Raw genomic sequence first — 18,196 nt, forward strand, 5'->3', positions numbered from 1 at the left:
CAATAGGCGACCCTGATTTTTTTCTCAATTTTTTGTTCATATATCCATGAGTCCTGCCTGTGGAAAAAACTTCATGAAAATCTGAGACCCTTCGGCCCAAACCGGTACGGTAATAAAAAAAAATCCCCAGGAGTCACTTTTAATGAATAATAAGAAAACCAAGTAATTTTTGTTATTTTCTCTGGGATTCCAATGGAAGATTCGTTAATCATTACAATCGAGATAACAATAAACGTGATCGAATTAATAAAACAGCGATACCAACACCAACGCTGTCGGAGAGGTTAAGCAAAAATTTCTTCATGATTTTTTGCTAGATTTTTTTCAGGAGCTTCTGAGAAAGTGATGATGATGATGATGATGATTGTGTACCCACCATCAGCGCAAGGATTACCTATGGCTGCAGAGTCATACCGGAACGGAATGATCTACCTGATGGTTTGTTGTAGCAGGGTAAGCTAAATTCACTGGAGACCTTCGGAAAACAACATGATAATTGTTATCTCGTGACAAAGTCTGGCCACCCCACGAACATTTGCCCGGAAACCAGTTCATTTAACTTCCTTAGGCTACCCCTCCGAAATCCCCATATATGTCATGTTCAAATATAAAAAGTAATAAGGAACGAACTCACCGGGTAATCCTGACCAGCTGGTTTTCTATGTTTGGCTTTGGTCTCAGCATGCAAACGGTCCAACCATATTAAATGTGCACTCGTTCAAACCGCTCGTTGATTCTCCGGTCGTCCATCGAAGAATCCGAAAAAAATACATAAGCGAGAATACCCGACGCACTGAAAAACAATCTCTTGGATACTAGCATTTCCGAACTCGGAATAACGACGAACACGAGCACCACGATGCGGGCAATGTGGTCTCTTGCCACCGAGCCATCGTCGATCATTTACACAAAGTGCGAACAAAAAACACAAAGAAAAATACGAAAACGCGGGAACGACGAAATGCGGCAAGTTTCAGCCTCCACGCCCTGCTTGTCACTGACGACCCTTTCAGGAGCTTCTGATTCTGAGAAAGTGATGATGATGATGATGATGATGATTGTGTACCCACCATCAGCGCAAGGATTACCTATGGCTGCAGAGTCATACCGGAACGGAATGATCTACCTGATGGTTTGTTGTAGCAGGGTCAGCTAAATTCACTGGAGACCTTCGGAAAACAACATGATAATTGTTATCTCGTGACAAAGTCTGGCCACCCCACGAACATTTGCCCGGAAACCAGTTCATTTAACTTCCTTAGGCTACCCCTCCGAAATCCCCATATATGTCATGTGCAAATATAAAAAGTAATAATAAGGAACGAACTCACCGGGTAATCCTGACCAGCTGGTTTTCTATGTTTGGCTTTGGTCTCAGCATTTCCGAACTCGGAATAACGACGGACACGAGCACCACGATGCGGGCAATGTGGTCTCTTGCCACCGAGCCATCGTCGATCATTTACACAAAGTGTGAACAAAAAACAATGAAAAATACGAAAACGCGGGAACGACGAAATGCGGCAAGTTTCAGCCTCCGCGCCCTGCTTGTCACTGACGACCGTCGACCTTTCACTCTTCCATCAGCGTTCCACTCAAGTGCGAACTAAAAACACAAAGAAAAATGCAAAAACGCGGGAACGACGAAATGCGGCATGTTTCAGCCTCCGCGCCCTGCTTGTCACTCACTTTCTGATTCTGAGAAAGTATATAAAAACTCGTAGTAGGTATCCTGGGAAAAATATTGAACAATATTACCTGGAGGAAACCCTAGAAAGAAATTGGAAGAAATCGCAGAATGAGTTCCTGGAAGAATCGTTCCGAAGAAACCACTAGGAAACCTCATTCTTTCTAGAAATTTCAATAAAGATTAGAAATTCCATGAGAAAAAAATGACACACTAAAACACAACCAATACATACTTTCTTTGAGATTTATTCCAGAAATTCCTCAAAAAACTATTCTATGAATTTCTGAAAAAAAAACCTTTGAAAAAATAGGAGAATTCCATGGGTGAAACTGATACAGGAATGCTTGGGAGAACCTCCAGAGAAATCTTAGGATAAACACCGTGTATTTCCATAAATTAATCGCTATTCTGTTTATCCCATTTTTTTTTCTTCCAGGAAATGAAGTCCAATATTTCCTCGAGATATCTTACAAGAAACTCCTGGGGAAATTGTAGGAGAAATTTTAGGAATACTTATCAAAATCCCCAGACAAACAACCAATGGGAAGAGTTACTCGGGGGATTTCGGCTTCCAGTCAAAGAAAAGCGTTGATTTTCTTATCTAATCGCCAACGTTTCGATCCAGATGTTGGGTCTTCTTCAGGGCCTGCGGTTTATTCGTTTAATTAAGAAGGTTTTACGAACTACATCTAGACTACATTTACTCGAAATGAATCAATTTGTCTGATTCCGTGTACATCTCACGGTTGTTTGTCGTGTTTTGATTTGGTACTTCACAATTCTCACTGTGGATTCAAAGCCGTTAGAGAAGTAGTTTTGCGAACACTGGATATAAGGCTATATACTTTACTGCCAGCACGGTGGGTGGTACAAAATGGGAGATTTTCACCAGGAGTCACGGCATTTGCGAACACTGCCAGAGCTAACAACTATTCAAACATTACTGAGGGATTGAATATTACTGAGGGTAGTTGACAGTTGACCTCCACCTTGGATGTAAACACACTTACCTTGATCTTTATGAAGCACAAGCAACAGATCGTTCACATATTTACGTGTAAATTAGGGAGGAATGTTAGATCGCTACGGTGAAATGCCATCTCTGCTTGACACGATTTTTTTCGCGTTCTTGTTCTGTGACGTTTTCGTGATATACTATCACCGACGCTTTATCATCCGGAGTGATTTGCGTTGTCCACTTGTTGTCCACAGGACTGTGTGCTGCACGTTTCGTGATCGGTAGTGCTTTTGGTGCAGGGTCGGGTGCGATCAGTTCCTGCATCGTGTTTGAAGGCTGCCAGTCGAAAATGAAAAAAGGGGTTTTCATTGATCGCTGTTGGTGAACCGTTTGGTGTTATGCCACCCAGATATTGACTTCGAATGATAGATGTCGTGGGTTTTGTGGTATCAAGTGATCCGCAGACTTTTGTGTTGGATGTTGAGTCAATTGTGAAATGACGAGTGGTACTTTTGGAGATTTCGATAGTGCAGTGATTTTGAGTTAGTGCAAAGACGCCGTGCGCGAGTTTTGGTTTGGCCGAATCGGATGTGTCTTCTCATAGTGACGTGGGCCTCGGAACGTAGAAAGTTTCATTCCTCAAGTGGATCCACGGATGAATTAACAAAATTCGGTGAGAACGTTTCATGCTTCATTTCTCATTTTAACATCCATTTATACAACAAAATACCTTACTTCATATACAGTGACCCCACACCGATGAATCACCTTAAATTTCGTACACTATTTAAGAATCACCATGATGATCAAATGGAGTGATCCATAAACTGTGGTCATTTTTGCCGATTCATAAATTGTGGGGTCACTGTATCTAAATCTCGGAGCGTTTGGTACGGTATGTCCACGCATCCTTCCTCCCCTGTAGATTCGAGAAGTGTTTCGATTTAAAATGAATGTTCATTGAAATCGAATCATTTCAAAGAATCATCTTTGCGGTAAACGCTGCGCAGTAGGCCTGGCCGCTTTGATGCTTGTGTCATATTTTCGATATGCTGCAATTATCAATATTGACAAGAAAAATAATCGGGCGTAATCTAACCCGATTATTTTCCAGGATGCTTTCTTGTACTGGCTGCGCATGTGTTAGATTAGATTAGATTAGATTAGATTAGATTAGTAAATTAGGGAGGAATGTTAGCAGCGCATAATGCTCTCGTCAACAGATTCTCAATAACGATGTCCGTTGGTAAACAACGACGTTTTTGAGTCGACAGCATTATACTGACTTTTGAAAGAATTTTGAAGTATATCAGCTATGAACTTACTCAAATGGTACGTTGGAGATGTTGGGTTGAGAACAACTAGCAGGCTCAGCTTGTGCGCTTTCGGCTGCCCGTATATGCGAGGACACACAGCGTTTTAGCTTGTGAGTCTGTGTTTCGTTCGGGCATCTATCAGCTGTAGTGCGTACAGTCTCTTGACGATGTTGTTGTTGCTGCGTTCGTACCGGCTGGTTGAATCAGAGTTCACCTGGTGATATGTACCAAACTACTTCTCTAACGGCTTAAAATCCACAGTGAGATTTGTGCAATGCCATATCAAAACGCGACAATCAATCTTGAGATGTATTAGCGCATTTGCCCAAAAGTACACGCGGCAAATCCCTGAGGAAAGGAACAGCCGCGTTTTTTGCTCCCCTTTTACTCCATTCTTAATGGGAGATAACATTGCGGCGTTTGCTCAAGTGCGGCTATTCGTTTCCAAGAGGATTTGCCGCGTGGAAGTTCGTGCAAATGCGCGTTTGGAACATTACAAAGGCCGCGGTGTATTATATTCAGCAAACCATTCAATACACAGGATCAGACAAATTGATTCATTTCGAGTAAGTGTAGTCTAGATATAGTTTGTAGATCCTTACTATAAATGAATGAACCGTATGCCCTGAAGAAGATTCCAACATCTGGATCGAAACGTTGACGATGAGATAAGAAACTCAACGCTTTTCTTTGGCTGAAAACCGAAATCCCTCGATAAATAAGTCGACTTTCCAGCTACAAAATCATAAAAAATCACTTCCAATATGCTCGCTCTAATTTTGATTGATTTAGTTTCATTGATATTCGCCTTTTATGTTGAAATTGTGCTCTTGTACAGCTGACAAGCTATATATTGGCCGAATGTATGCCCTATAAGCCAATAGAAAAGAGATAACTATCAAGATCAAGGGAATTCGTAAAACCAATTCCAGATCTTCTCCAAAAAAGTGCCCTCATTAACCGTTGATTATAGATATGCTGAGGTCTTCACTGTACGAATTCTTAGACAAAAAGAAATCTCTGCATAATTCAATCCACTTTCTATCAGTTAGGGACTTTTTTGCCAACATGCCTCCGAGAGACAAGGAGGAACCTTACCGGTTCGGTTCAGTCCGGGGAATCAAAGCAACGAACTTTCAATCGGACCCGGGGCCCGGGGATTGTTCGTGGAAACATTCCCGCGAAGGCTTCTCTCGCGCTTAAAATGGCTATTGATGTCAGTATGGGGAGCACACTGTAGTAGGTACAGCATTTCCCATTATGGATCACACTCTCGTCGTCGTCGACGCTCGCTGGTCGACGGTGTGACTGGGACCAACCAGATAAGCGAAGGAAAGTGGTGGCCCCCAATCCAATCGCGCTCTCCGTTCGACAGATCGAGTATTGGGACCCCCATAAAGAGTATGGGAGATTTTTCAGTGCGTTCGAGGGTGTACAAACAAGGGAAAAATATGTGAAAACATGTTTACCTTCTATGATGATGATGATGGAAAAGTGTCGTTGCTGTTGGCAACGGCACGGCCAGTTCGATCCGGTGATCGTTGATTGGGCGATTACTTGGATGAAATGTGAACGAGATACGCGGTTTGTTGCGAATAGGCTGTGACTGCCTTGATCGTATACAATGTTGGCTGAATGAGCGAAATGCTTGTAAATTTAGAACCGGACTAAACACAGCACGAGATCAAAAGCTCAGTATTGAGCTATCTTTGACATCCATGTACCGAACGTGAACCCTCTTCCAAATGAACATTTACCAACAACACTCGAAATCTGCATGAACTTTCGCAAACGCAGTGATTGCAATCATCACTTCTTTCCCTTTTCCTACATAGACCAGCAGCCTGACGTAGCAGGCGCCATTCTCGCCTAAAAGTTGGAGTTCACCAACACTCACACATTGGAGATGCCTGTTAGTGTCAAGCAACTATCTCATTACTTTCTTGTGTGAGTGTAGCTGGTCTGCAGATAGTGGAGTGACATCTACAGGCGGTCAATCGAGCTCAACCTTAAGATACGACAGTGAATGAGGCATAAAACATGCATGTAAACAACACTTTTTCCTTAAAAATATGTATTTGACACAAATTCTGCATCCATGAAACCCCTTCCGTCGCCATGACGCAAACTGTCACAGCTGCTGCCTGCCAAGCTTTTAGTAACGCCTAATTCAATTGGACACACTCACGTGCCGCAAGCGCAAATGTGCGGCCAAAACCGTCGTGGTGTTCCGTTGACCTTGGCCTTGCCTTCGTCCGATCATCGAATCTGGTCTCTGCTGATCTACCTACCTGTTGTACGGGAACGGGAAATCTCGTTGCCTCGTTGTCAAGGCGATAAATCAACCTGGTGGTTTACTGCGGCCAAATTGAGACGACAGTAATGATCGTTCTTTTTCTTGAAAGGGTCCCCCTCAAAGATTGAGCCAAAATGGTTTGTTTATTTCATAGATCTTTTGATGGGAAAGAGGAAGTGAAGAGGTGTGCGGAAAAGTATAATCTATTTTCACTTTCGAGAGAACGTTTCGTTCAAAAGGTTTTTCTTGGCGTGTGTCGGTGACGGCGGACGAGAATTTTATTGGGCACCCACACTTGTTTTGGGTTGAGTGTGGACAGAAATATATTCGCCCTAGAGACGCGAAGGTTACAAACGGTTCTAGGTGTACACATATGTAGGTATAGTAGGCCGCTGCCAAGTGTCAGACCCAATTAATCACGCCGCGATGTTTGTATGTGGGGATGTGTGTGTGCAATCGCGGAAAATCTTGAATCAACGCCAACTGCGTCGGGGCGATCTCTGGATCTGGAATTTGCTAATTTATCGATCTATCGGAGATCACTCGACCCTTTTTACGACGGTGACTTTGATGACCTTTCCTATTCCTCATTGGTTAAGACTGGGAAGGGCGGCTGTGAGAAGCGGCACGTGTTCTACGTAGGTATGCATCTAATTAAACCGATCGTTTATTACAATCTACAATAGGATGCAGTAGATCCAGCAAAGTGACGAAATTGTAATATAGTCTAGATCCGACACGCCTGATAAGAACAAGTTTTCCACTTCAATAGACCCCGCTGAATGCAATTACTACTTGTTTACTTCGTTATAAATGTGTCAATTCCACTACAACCATAAACAATAAAAATAAATCATTTTTTCAAGTGGAATTGCTCCAATTAAGGATCGATTTCCGCCCACTTCCAATTGTGACAGAAGATAACTTATCTCCTCAATGTCAACCACACCCCACGCGATTGCTCCAATTGATTACCATCCATTTGAAATAGTTATTTAATATTTGTCATTCGGATTCGCCGGCCGAGCGATCGCTAAATTATATTGTCGCGCAAAGATCGCACACCTTCAATTCGGCGATCGATTCATTGTTCTCTCAAACACGAGCAAGCCGAATCGGAAATCGCACGCGCATTTTGAAAAACCTTTTCGACGAGGCGAACTTCTACTCGTTTTCGGATGAAGTCGGTCAGAGGGCGTGGGATGATCTTCCCTAGCTGCGCCGAGTCGAGTCGAGTCGCTAGCTGCCGAGATAGAAGAGGAGGCGGGCAGAGCGTTGCGACGCGAGTTGTTTTCGTCCGCCTCCTCAACCGCGATCGCTCGCTTGCTCGGCGGATGCTCGGATCAATGAAGCGACGACGATGGCGAAGAAATCGACAAAAGGCGACAATCCAAGTTGGCGAGGTGACGTGAATGAGTGCGAAATCATCCCGAATCGAAGCAAACAGAAACCAGCTCACACGAAGACTCTTGGGAACGATGATGGTCAATGGTGATGGATGAGGCGGTGCGATGACCACCATTCTCCGTAGAAAAATGATGTTTTCGTTTTTGCAAATGAGCTGATCATTAGCCAGCGTTCATTAAGTACCTACATGTTAAGGAAAATTCATTGAAGTGATTTCGTTAAATTTGACTGGGAATCCTGACGGGGTTCCACTCGGAATCCTGACGGGGTTCCACTCGGAATCCTGACGGGATTCCACTCGGAATCCTGACGGGATTCCACTCGGAATCCTGACGGGATTCCACTCGGAATCCTGACGAGATTCCACTCTCTCTAAAATAAAAGCTCTCATTTTTGAGTAGCGCCCATGCCGCACAGGGACTGTGTTGGAAACACACATTTTTTTAAATTGCTCGTACGCTCACATTTTTGCAAAATATCTATATTTTTCGGTATTTGAAGGTGGTTTATAAACCCAGTGAGGTTACCATGTCGAAATTATTGCAAAATACATGCTCATGTGAGCGTACGAGCAATTTTAAAAAAATGTGTGTTTCCAACACAGTCATGTGCGGCATGGATATTTACTAAAAATGTGCAGGCCGAACACATTTTTGAGCGTAGCCGATTTTGCGTGCTCGGAATCCTGACGAGATTCCACTCGGAATCCTGACGGGATTCCACTCGGAATTCTGACGAGATTCCACTCGGAATCCTGACGGAATTCCACTCGGAATCCTGACGGGATTCCACTCGGAATCCTGACGGGATTCCATCGGGAATCCTGATGGGATTCCATTCGGAATCCTGCTGGGATTCCATTCGAAATCCTGACGGGATTCCATTTGGAATCCTGACGGGATTCCACCGGGAATCCTGACGGGATTCCACCGGGAATCCTGACGGGATTCCACCGGGAATCCTGACGGGATTCCACCGGGAATCCTGACGGGATTCCACCGGGAATCCTAACGGGATTCCACCGGGAATCCTGAAGGGATTCCACTCGGAATCCTGACGGCATTCCACTCGGAATACTGACGGGATTCCACACGGAATCCTGACGGGATTCCACCGGGAATCCTGAGGGGATTCCACCGGGAATCCTTCTAGAGTCTAGAAGCACCGTGTTGGTCGCTTGGTCTAAACTGGCCTTTAGTGAACTTCTTTCAACTCTTTCTTGTTCCAACAAAGTGATGAAGTAAAGTTAAAACTCACAAAAATGTCCCAAAGAACCGGAATCCGCCTACTGGTTTAATGAACTCAATCCACCTTGATCGGAAAGCGGCAAACTTTGATGGAGATTGGAGAGGTTTGTCTTCGAGGAATTATGGCCAGAGGGGAAGGAAGGAGGCTGTCACCCGTTGCGACACCACCGTCACTTCTCCTAAAGTGCACACAATTTGCTTGCACGGTGACGACGGTCGTCGGTCCCCGTTATGAAGGCGTTGATCACCCCGGTGCCCCGAACCTGTTTGGTGCGCAATTTATAAAGACGTTTATTGCATTGCTCGTCGAGTTTCGGCAAACGCGGATGCAGAATGCATCCATGCAAATTTGTGTAATGACCCTGAATGAGCCGTTTTTTTTGTTATCGTTTACCAACTCCATTAGTGGGACATTTTTGGGAGCGATCAACGCGTCATTTCCAGAGATATTGAATGCAATCTCCTGGGTATCCAGTCAGTGGGAGAACAGGTTCTTGATGTGACTGATTTTGCATTCTCAACTTCTTTAGTCTTTGTAAACAGGCTTTTTTTTTGTATTGAAGCATTCTTGTGGAATATTAAATTGAAATAAATGGATAAATCTAAGTTTCTGCGTCGTATTTTCTAAGCATATGATAGACCCAGACCCTTGGGACCATTTGGGCAGGAGGGCTTTTTTTGGACACATGCTGCTATAACTCAGTCAATTTCAAACCAATTTACATGAACTTTTGCACATGTTTAGATACTGTGCGTATCTTATCGTATCCCAAAAATCAAGTCAATTGGTTCAAAATTGACTGAGTTATAGCAGTAAATAGGCCCCCCGGCCCAAATGGTCACAGACCCTATGTTAAAAATTTGGAATTTATCTCGAGAATCTCTAAGTTTCTTCCGCGATCTTGGATCCTTTCAATAGTATTGACATCTCTAAAAGTCTTAAATATATTTATCTTCATGACTTTTCTGCTCAGAATTATCCAGCAATTTTCGAGCATCTCTGGGTACCACAATAATGCTCGCTTTCTGGCAGGGATATTATGATCTGACGTTTATCGTGCGTCGTTTGACGATCGTAAATCTTATCAATCAGCTGTCAAACGACACAAGCCAAACGTCAGATCATGCTATCCCTGCTAGAAAGCCAGCATGATTGTGGCGGCCATTGGCGCTCGTAGATTGCTGGATATCCTTGTTGATTTTTTCTCGATTTAATTGAATTACTCTGCATAGCTTTCTGAACGCCACAATTCACACTATGTACTAAATTACCAAAATGCAACTGATTCGTAATGTCATAATTTTGCAAAAACCCGTTCCTCCGAAGACGGGCTTGTCAATTTATCCTGCTCCTCTGGTATGATAAACGCCTGAAAGGTCTGACTGCAAGTGGCAATTTGCAGTTAAACGTGCAATTTACGACCGGCGGCGGCTTTTGTGCACCGTTGTTGCTGTTGGAAGATGCCCTAATAAGCAAAATTAATCACCTTTGGACTGGTAATGCTAAATTTCACTTTTCGGCCAATAAAAGGCGCGCAGCACCTTCTGGTGTGATCAGACGATACGATACTAATTGACTACTAGTTGACCCAGGATTGTACGTGGTGAATAATCTACTGTTCGAATGGATCATAGAGAATAGAGAATGAAAAGGTAGAATAAATTTTCCTCGAAAAAATAAGCTGAATTTGAATGAAAATATGTTTAAGAATATTTCAACAACTACATACCACACACGTAACTAAAAAACCTTAGGCAATTCATGAGATTCTTGCTATAATTAAACTTGTGGTAGTTGAGCGTGATCAAGTAGGCTAAGCACAAGATTCAGAACACTTCTAGTTCAACTGTCAGAAAGCGAAGCACGCAACCACGCAACCCACCACAAATGGCTGACGAAGATGGTATCTTGGAGAAAATGCTGAAGAAGTTATAACAAATCGAAGATGATGAAAATTCGCATCAAGATGAGGACGATTTAAACGAAAATGTGAAGAAAAGTCTGACCTGGTTTGGCATGCAAATTCCACCAACTAGCCTACGAGGGAATCCATCCGTACAAGACCTTCTACCGCGGCAAGATTTACCAATCTATATATATAAAATGTAGTGGCATACGTGGGACCGCGCATAACTTGAGAACGGAAGGACCGATTTGGGTCGTCTTAGCTTTGTTCTGTTAGTTTTCACCCAAGGAAGGTTTATGAGCCATAAAACATGGAGAAATCGAGAGTTTTTGAAAATCCATTCTTCATACATTTTGAACGGGGACTTGGTCTTGGCTGAAGACTTGAAACGTCAAAAAACGCAGTAGGCAAGACAAAGTTTGCCGGGGTCAGCTAGTGAAACTTGAAATTGCAAGCTCACATCCGGCGGATCCTATACAAAGTCCCTCACAGACAACCTCGGGTTGGTCGGTGAGACCATGTCAGAACAAAGACCCTCACGGACAACCTCGGGTTGGTCGGTGAGGGCATGACAGAATAAAGACCCTCACGGACAACCTCGGGTTGGTCGGTGAGGGCATGACATAATAAAGACCCTCTAGTAAAAAAATATATGTAGATCCGTTGACCCGTTCTCAAGCCAAATCGTTGAAACAAAACACCATTTTGAATAACTATTGTCGAATTCGTTTTTGATTCAGTTCCAACCTGGGTTGGAACTGGATGAGATCACAGTTTCAACCCCAACCCGACTTCGGTTTCGCTTGTACTAAAGTTTGTTTGAGTTTGTTTGACGTTTGTTTGTTTACACATTTTCCGCCAATCCAGTTCCAACCCAGGTTCAAAAACGAATTCGACATATAAAAAGCTCATTCAATTATAAAGAAAAGGAGATGTGGTAGTTGAGCGTGATCAAGTAGGCTAAGCACAAGATTCAGAACACTTCTAGTTCAACTGTCAGAAAGCGAAGCACGCAACCACGCAATCCACCACAAAACTATGAATGAAATAAGGAAAATCTTATTAAAACTCATTTTCATAAGATTTTCTTATGCCATGCCATAAGGATAACTTATGAAAACTAGGTTCCATAAGATATTCTTATGGCATCCATACAGTTGAGTTATGGCAAAAAAAACCATAAGGTATTTTGATGAGTTTCTTTGGTTTTTTTCGCTGTGTGCAGTGGTGAATCTGAAAGATTCTACTTGACAAGTTTCACAGTCACCCCTTGCATTACAGATCGCAGCGCCACCACGATGCTACTGCTAATGCTATCATTCTAAAACAAAGGAATCATAGTACATCAATAAGTTGTTTGGATGAACCCAGATGAACTTTTTATTCTCGTTTACCGTTTATCAATGTTGTGTCGTCTTAGTTTCGCACGTTTTACGAAAATTTATCAAAGGCAATTTAAATTCAAATGTAAAACAACTTCTCGTTGTCAATACCACCAAAAACCCATCAGTCTGTCGTCTGTGGTCAAACCTCGAAACGGGCCAGTCCGCGCATATTCAACTGAGGCGATTTTAATTTTAGAGTAATCGTTTACTAACTACCATCGTCTGATGGTGAATCATCCATCGTCCCCACCGGGCTCGTACCTGCAGACAGACGGTTCGAAAGAATGATCCCCGTGCGAGAATTCGTGTTTGTTTGACCCTCGGAATTTGCACTATTTATTTACTACACGGCCGGCGCGGCGCGACGACATCTTTGCGCGCGTACGATTGGCCTTCCCCAAATTACACGTTTGGGATGACACATCCCACTCGCAAGTTGACTTCGATACAGGCTGCCGGATGCGTTATTTAGTTCCGAGATATCCCGCGTCTCACGGACGCAACTCTGTGATGATGCGACAAATCATTCAATGCAAAGATTGAGCCAAAGCGATTGAGCATGGTTCATCATGCGCCCTTCGAATGGATCAGAGTAGGCTGCTGTAAACGTATAAATTATGACAGAATCTGTACAACAAAGCAGGTACCGCCTGTATGAAACCCGACGCATAGTACCATCGTGCATCGCGGGTACTCCTCTCGTGTATTGATTTATGACACTTTTAGCACACTTGTTCGCAGTTTATTACCACATCTTAACCGACGCGGCGGACGGTAGTGGTCAAGGAAGACTCGATGGCCCGCAGTTTTTCTGGATTTTTTTAATGACAAGTTTGTTGATGAAATCCAAAGGTTTTACAGGAGCACAAATGAGGGAAGAAGGGTGACCCATTTCGTATAAAGCTGTTTCGCATAAGGACATTCGGCATAATGAACGATTCACCGAAGACTTCTTTATCAAGTAGACATGGAACTCTGTTATTTTCCCATACTAACGGCAAGCGTCACCGACGGCACCGCCGCCTGTTGAGCTAAGGTAATACCTTTGTATAAAAGTGTAAGAGTGTATTGGTGCGAGTATGAAGATTTACACACACTATAATTAATAGGCCACCTTCACCCGAGGTAGCGCTTCTAACAGTGACTCCCGATTTTCGGCAGTGCTGCAAGTCTTCTTGATAAAGTGGTCTTCGGTTTCACGTAATCCCATTTTACACAAAAACAGGTCGCGTACATGATTCGCATTGTACCAAACGTCCTCATGCGAAACGGATCATCGGATTTGTATATGTAATTCTTTCACTGACCACATTGGTCTAGGGCTCCAACGTGTTCGATAAATCGACAGGAAATCTGCAATGTCAGGAATATCTGAAATAACGTTCGGAGACATAGAACTTCATGCCAAAAATGCAATAGAGCTAAGTAACGTTCCTTATACTAAACTTCGCGACTTCAACAGCCATTTCAACAACCAACAACGATTCCTAAAATGCTTATCATTAGTCTTGGAGAAATCTTAAGTCCAGAAATCCCTGGAGGAACTCTTGGAGAAATCTTTGCAGAAATGCCTGGAGGAATATCTAGAGAAATCCCTGGAGGGATCCATAGAGGTGTTCTTGGAGAAACCTCAGAAGTAAACTCTGGAGGAATCCTTAGATGAACTCGTGCAATCTCGAGAGGACTCCCTAGAGAAATTCCTGTTGGTATCTCTGGGGAATTCTCTGAAGGAATGTCTACGGAAATCCCTAGAGGAATCACAGGAAGAATTTCTGAAGGATTCTCAGGGGGAATTTCTGGAAGAATCAGAGCAAGGATTGCTCGAGGAGTCGCAGCAAGAATTCCTGAAGACATTCTAACGGCAATACCTGGAGTAGTCCCAGCAGCAACACGGAACCCGGATTCCAAGAAGAATACCGAAAGAAATTCTTGGAAATATACCTGAAGAAAAACATAGATAAATCATGGAGAGATCCATAGAAGTATTCCTGGAAGAATTGCAGAAGAAATCTCCGAAAACAACTCAGTAAGAATACCTAGAAGATTCTCTGTAGAAATCTGAATAGGGTTCCCCAAAAGAATTCCTGTGGGAATCCTGCTCTAGAGGATTCCTCACAGAAATCCCTGTAGAAATCTCTATAGTTGAGCAACCGCTACAGAAATTTCTGGGAGAATGCCTTGAAGAATTATTGAAGAAATCGCAGGAGTTCTTGGAGAAAAACCCAGAAGGAAACTAAACAGGACCCCCTTGAAGAATTCCTGGAGGAGTCTTAGTATTAATTGCTGAAGCAATTCCAACAGTAAGCGCTACAGAAACTCCTATCACAATCCCATCAGAATTTTTTGGAGAAATCCCAGCAGGAACTCATGGAGGAATCCCTAGAGCAATTCCTGGAGGAATCCCCAGAGCAATTCCTGGAGGAATCCCTGTAGGACTCTCTGAAGGAATTTCTATCGCAATCCTTGGAGCAACCCCCAGAGCAAGTTCTGGAATAATATCCCTAAGAATTCCTGAAAAAAAAACCACAGAAATTCTGAAGAAATTCAAGGAGAAATCGCGATGGATCGCAGCAGGCGGTGCGCGCGAACGGCTGCATTTACAAAATTATCGCGCGTTTTCTTTGCTTCGCGTTGTTTTGAATTTGCTCAGCCGAATTGAGAAATGGCTGGTGGTGCTATGCCTTCAGCAAATTTTACCTCGGAAAGTGCTTGCAAATGGATGTTCGGTGTTCTACAAGTTTCTCTTGCCTGATAATTTAGCGGATCACGAACTGTTGAGTAGGATAACTCGCTATTGTTGTGAGAGTTTGTCGTATACCCATCGAGGTTGCCAGAATTCGTTTTCATTTTCGCGTGATTTCCGTGTAATGTTTGATGTTATGGCCGCTGGATGTCCGGAAGATGCAAATGGAAGTCAACAAATTCATCTCGAGAGTACTGGAATTCGTAAAATTTGGTGAGTTTGTTTCTGTATATTGTTGTGGCACCTAAAAATCGACCAAACGTATCCTTTGGACTTAACCGTTACACTAACAACACTTAAATTCCCGTGACACCTCAGGTGTCTACATATACCTTTCTTAGTCCCAAGTGTCTGTGCTTTGGTAATGGGCGGGAAGGTAGCAATTCTAATTTCAAATTTCGACTAATGGTAAGTTTCCTGTTCTCAAGTAGAGCGCTCAAGTAAAATTCCTCCTTTTTCCGTAAGTGATTTTGACATTTGTTTAACTGACAGCATTTTAACGAAACGATGCTGATGTGCAATTCATACAGGAGTTCTATGTGGGATTCATCCTTGTGGAATTCCTTGGCCATCCTTTGGCGTTAGAGTTATTTTTTACCCTTCTTCTGGGAAAGCTTCAGTTTTTTTTTTGTTATGCTTATGAAATTCTTCAAGAGCTTCTTAAAGTCGTTTCTTTAGGAATTTCTACAATAGTTTCTTTTGAAATTCTTCCTGAAGCAATTTGTGGGTTTCCTCCTAGAGTCTTCCAGAATTCCTTCTGAGATATTGCTGAGAATTGATTCTAAATTTGTCTCAAGCAGTTCCCCAAGAATGTATAACACTTTTCCGGAAATTCCTCCGTAATAACCCTGAGAATTTCTTCAGAATCTAAACAGAAGTTCATCCACAAATATCCCTGGAAGTCCTTCAAGAGTTTTACGATAATTCCTGTAGGAGTTCCTTGAAAATTCCTACAGAAGCCAAGACAGAAGTCCCCGGGAATACCTCCATGACTTCCCCAGGAATACTTCCAAGAATTCAACGAAATATTTCTAGAAAATCCCCACGAATTCCTCCCGCAATAATTCTTAAAAGTCCCCTAGTAATGCCCGGAAATTCATCCAGCAGTTCCCCACAAATGTTTGCACAAGTTTCACACAAAACAAATCCTCTATAGTTCCCCCGGAACTCGTCCAGGAGTTTCTCGAGAACTTCCCCAGGAATGTCCTGAGAATTCCTTCAGGAGTTCCCCGTAATTCCTCCAAAAATTATTCGGGAATACCTCCAGGAGTTCCCTGGGATTTTTTTTTTTTTCAGGAGTTTCCTGGGAATTCCTCCAGAAGTTCCCCGAACATTTCACCAAGAGTTCTCCGAGAATAACTTCAAGAGTTATTGCAGTTCTCCGGGAATTTCTCCAGAAGTTCCCCGGAAATTCCTCCAAAAATTCTCCGAGAATATTCCAGGAGTTCTCAGAGAATTCCTTCAGGAGTTCCTAGGGAATTACCCCAGGAAATCTCCGAGAACTGCTCCAAAAAGTCACCGGAAATTCCTCCAGGAATGTCTCGGGAATTCTTCCAGGAGTTCCTCGGGAATTTCTCCAGGAGTTCGTCGGAAATTATGCTAGCGGGGATTTTCGACTTCCAGTCTCTTTGTAATCATAAACGGATATTGGTTCAACACCTGACGTTTCGGTCACATATATTGTGCCTTTTTCAAAGGATAGATACAGTCTCAGTGGTTGAGTTCGTTGGTTGGCGCACTTTTTCAAATCTATCAGTATCGATCTGTTTTACCTCCTACGATCTACCTCTTATCGGCGGCGTACTGATAGATTTGAAAAAGTGCGCCAACCAACGAACTCAACCACTGAAGTGAAGACGTACATAACATCACATAACATACATAACATCACGAGTAATCGGAGAGACTGTATCTATCCTTTGAAAAAGGCACAATATGTGACCGAAACGTCAGGTGTTGAACCAATATCCGTTTATGATTACATAGAGACTGGAAGCCGAAAATCTCCGCTAGCATAATACCAATCACAATCGATCCCCTTACGTTCGTCGGAAATTGCTCCAGGAACCCCTTTAGAAATTCCTCCAGCAGTCCCTCGAGAATTCCTCCAGAAGTTCCTTGAAAATTCCTCGGGAATTCATCAGGAATCCCTCCAGGAGTTTTTCGAAGATTCCTTAAAAGATTTTTTTAGGAACTCCTGAAGATATTCCCGAGAAGCTTCTGAGTAAAATCATGTAGAACTTCTGCAAAATTTCCTAAGGTTCTCCTAACTCGTGGAGAACTTCCCAAGCATTTCCTAGAAGAAATCCAGAAACACTCCTGAAGGAACGCCCGGGGAACTCCTTGAGAAATTCCCAGAGAACTTCTTAGGGAAGTTTTAAAGAGGCATTCCGGAGGAAATTATAAAACAATTTCCTAGGAACTTCTGGAAAAAATGCCTGGAATCTCTTGGGAATATTACCAAGGAGCCCCTGGAGAGATACCCGAGGAAGTCCTGGAGATCTTTCAGAAGAATTCCTGAAGGTATTCCCGTGAAACTCCTTTAGAAATTCCCGAGGAGCTCTTGGGGAAATTTCCGAAGAACTCCTGTAAGAATTCTCGTGGAACTTCTTGAAGTTTTCCCAAGGAACTCCTGGAGAAATTTCTGAGGAATACCTTAAAGAATTTACAAGGAACTCATGGAAAAAAACTCCTGAGAAACTCCTTGATAAATTCCCCGGAAATTCCAACGTCTTTGGTACGAAATAATTGACATATTATTCCGTACGGAAAAGTAACAACATGACTGACAGCGTCGCAAGATAGTGTCATCTGTTGGCAAACTTACCAAGTGGAGATTCCGATTATGAAATAATCTAGATACCCCTAAAGAACCCAATTACCGGATGACATCCGCTCATAACTGCTGATATAGGTGTACTCTTAGTCAGAAATAATGTACGTTTCGCACTTTGTGACAAAATTCAAAAGAAAAATCAGCTGGCATCACTGTTCCAACTTGTCTCCACCTTGGCGACTCCCATAGAACTGTTTTAGACCTCACTTCCGGGATTCACCGCGCAACTAAAACAAAACAATAACCCATATGCGGTCAGGAAACCTTGAACGGGATCATTGCATCGACTGTCGGTCTCTTCACCTTGATTAGATTACAATGATGCCAGCCAGCTAGCAAGCCAGCCAGCGGGTCGGTCTATGATCAACATAGTTCAGAGTGTGCCTTCGTCCCCGCCCGTAAGGTATGAGG

General features: G+C 43.0%; 1 long non-coding RNA gene across 1 annotated transcript; it reads right to left on the reverse strand.

Annotated features, from left to right (window-relative positions):
• Positions 1–338: 338 nt before the first annotated feature.
• Positions 339–18,190, reverse strand: LOC134285699 (uncharacterized). Its single transcript, XR_009996554.1, has 2 exons — positions 11,719–18,190; positions 339–11,534 (listed from the first exon to the last, which is right to left on the reverse strand). It is a non-coding gene; the product is annotated as an uncharacterized LOC134285699 (long non-coding RNA).
• Between the last annotated feature and the right edge of the window lie 6 nt (positions 18,191–18,196).

This window comes from Aedes albopictus, chromosome 1, assembly GCF_035046485.1.
Source record: "Aedes albopictus strain Foshan chromosome 1, AalbF5, whole genome shotgun sequence".
In the NCBI taxonomy this organism is placed as follows: Eukaryota; Metazoa; Arthropoda; class Insecta; order Diptera; family Culicidae; genus Aedes; species Aedes albopictus.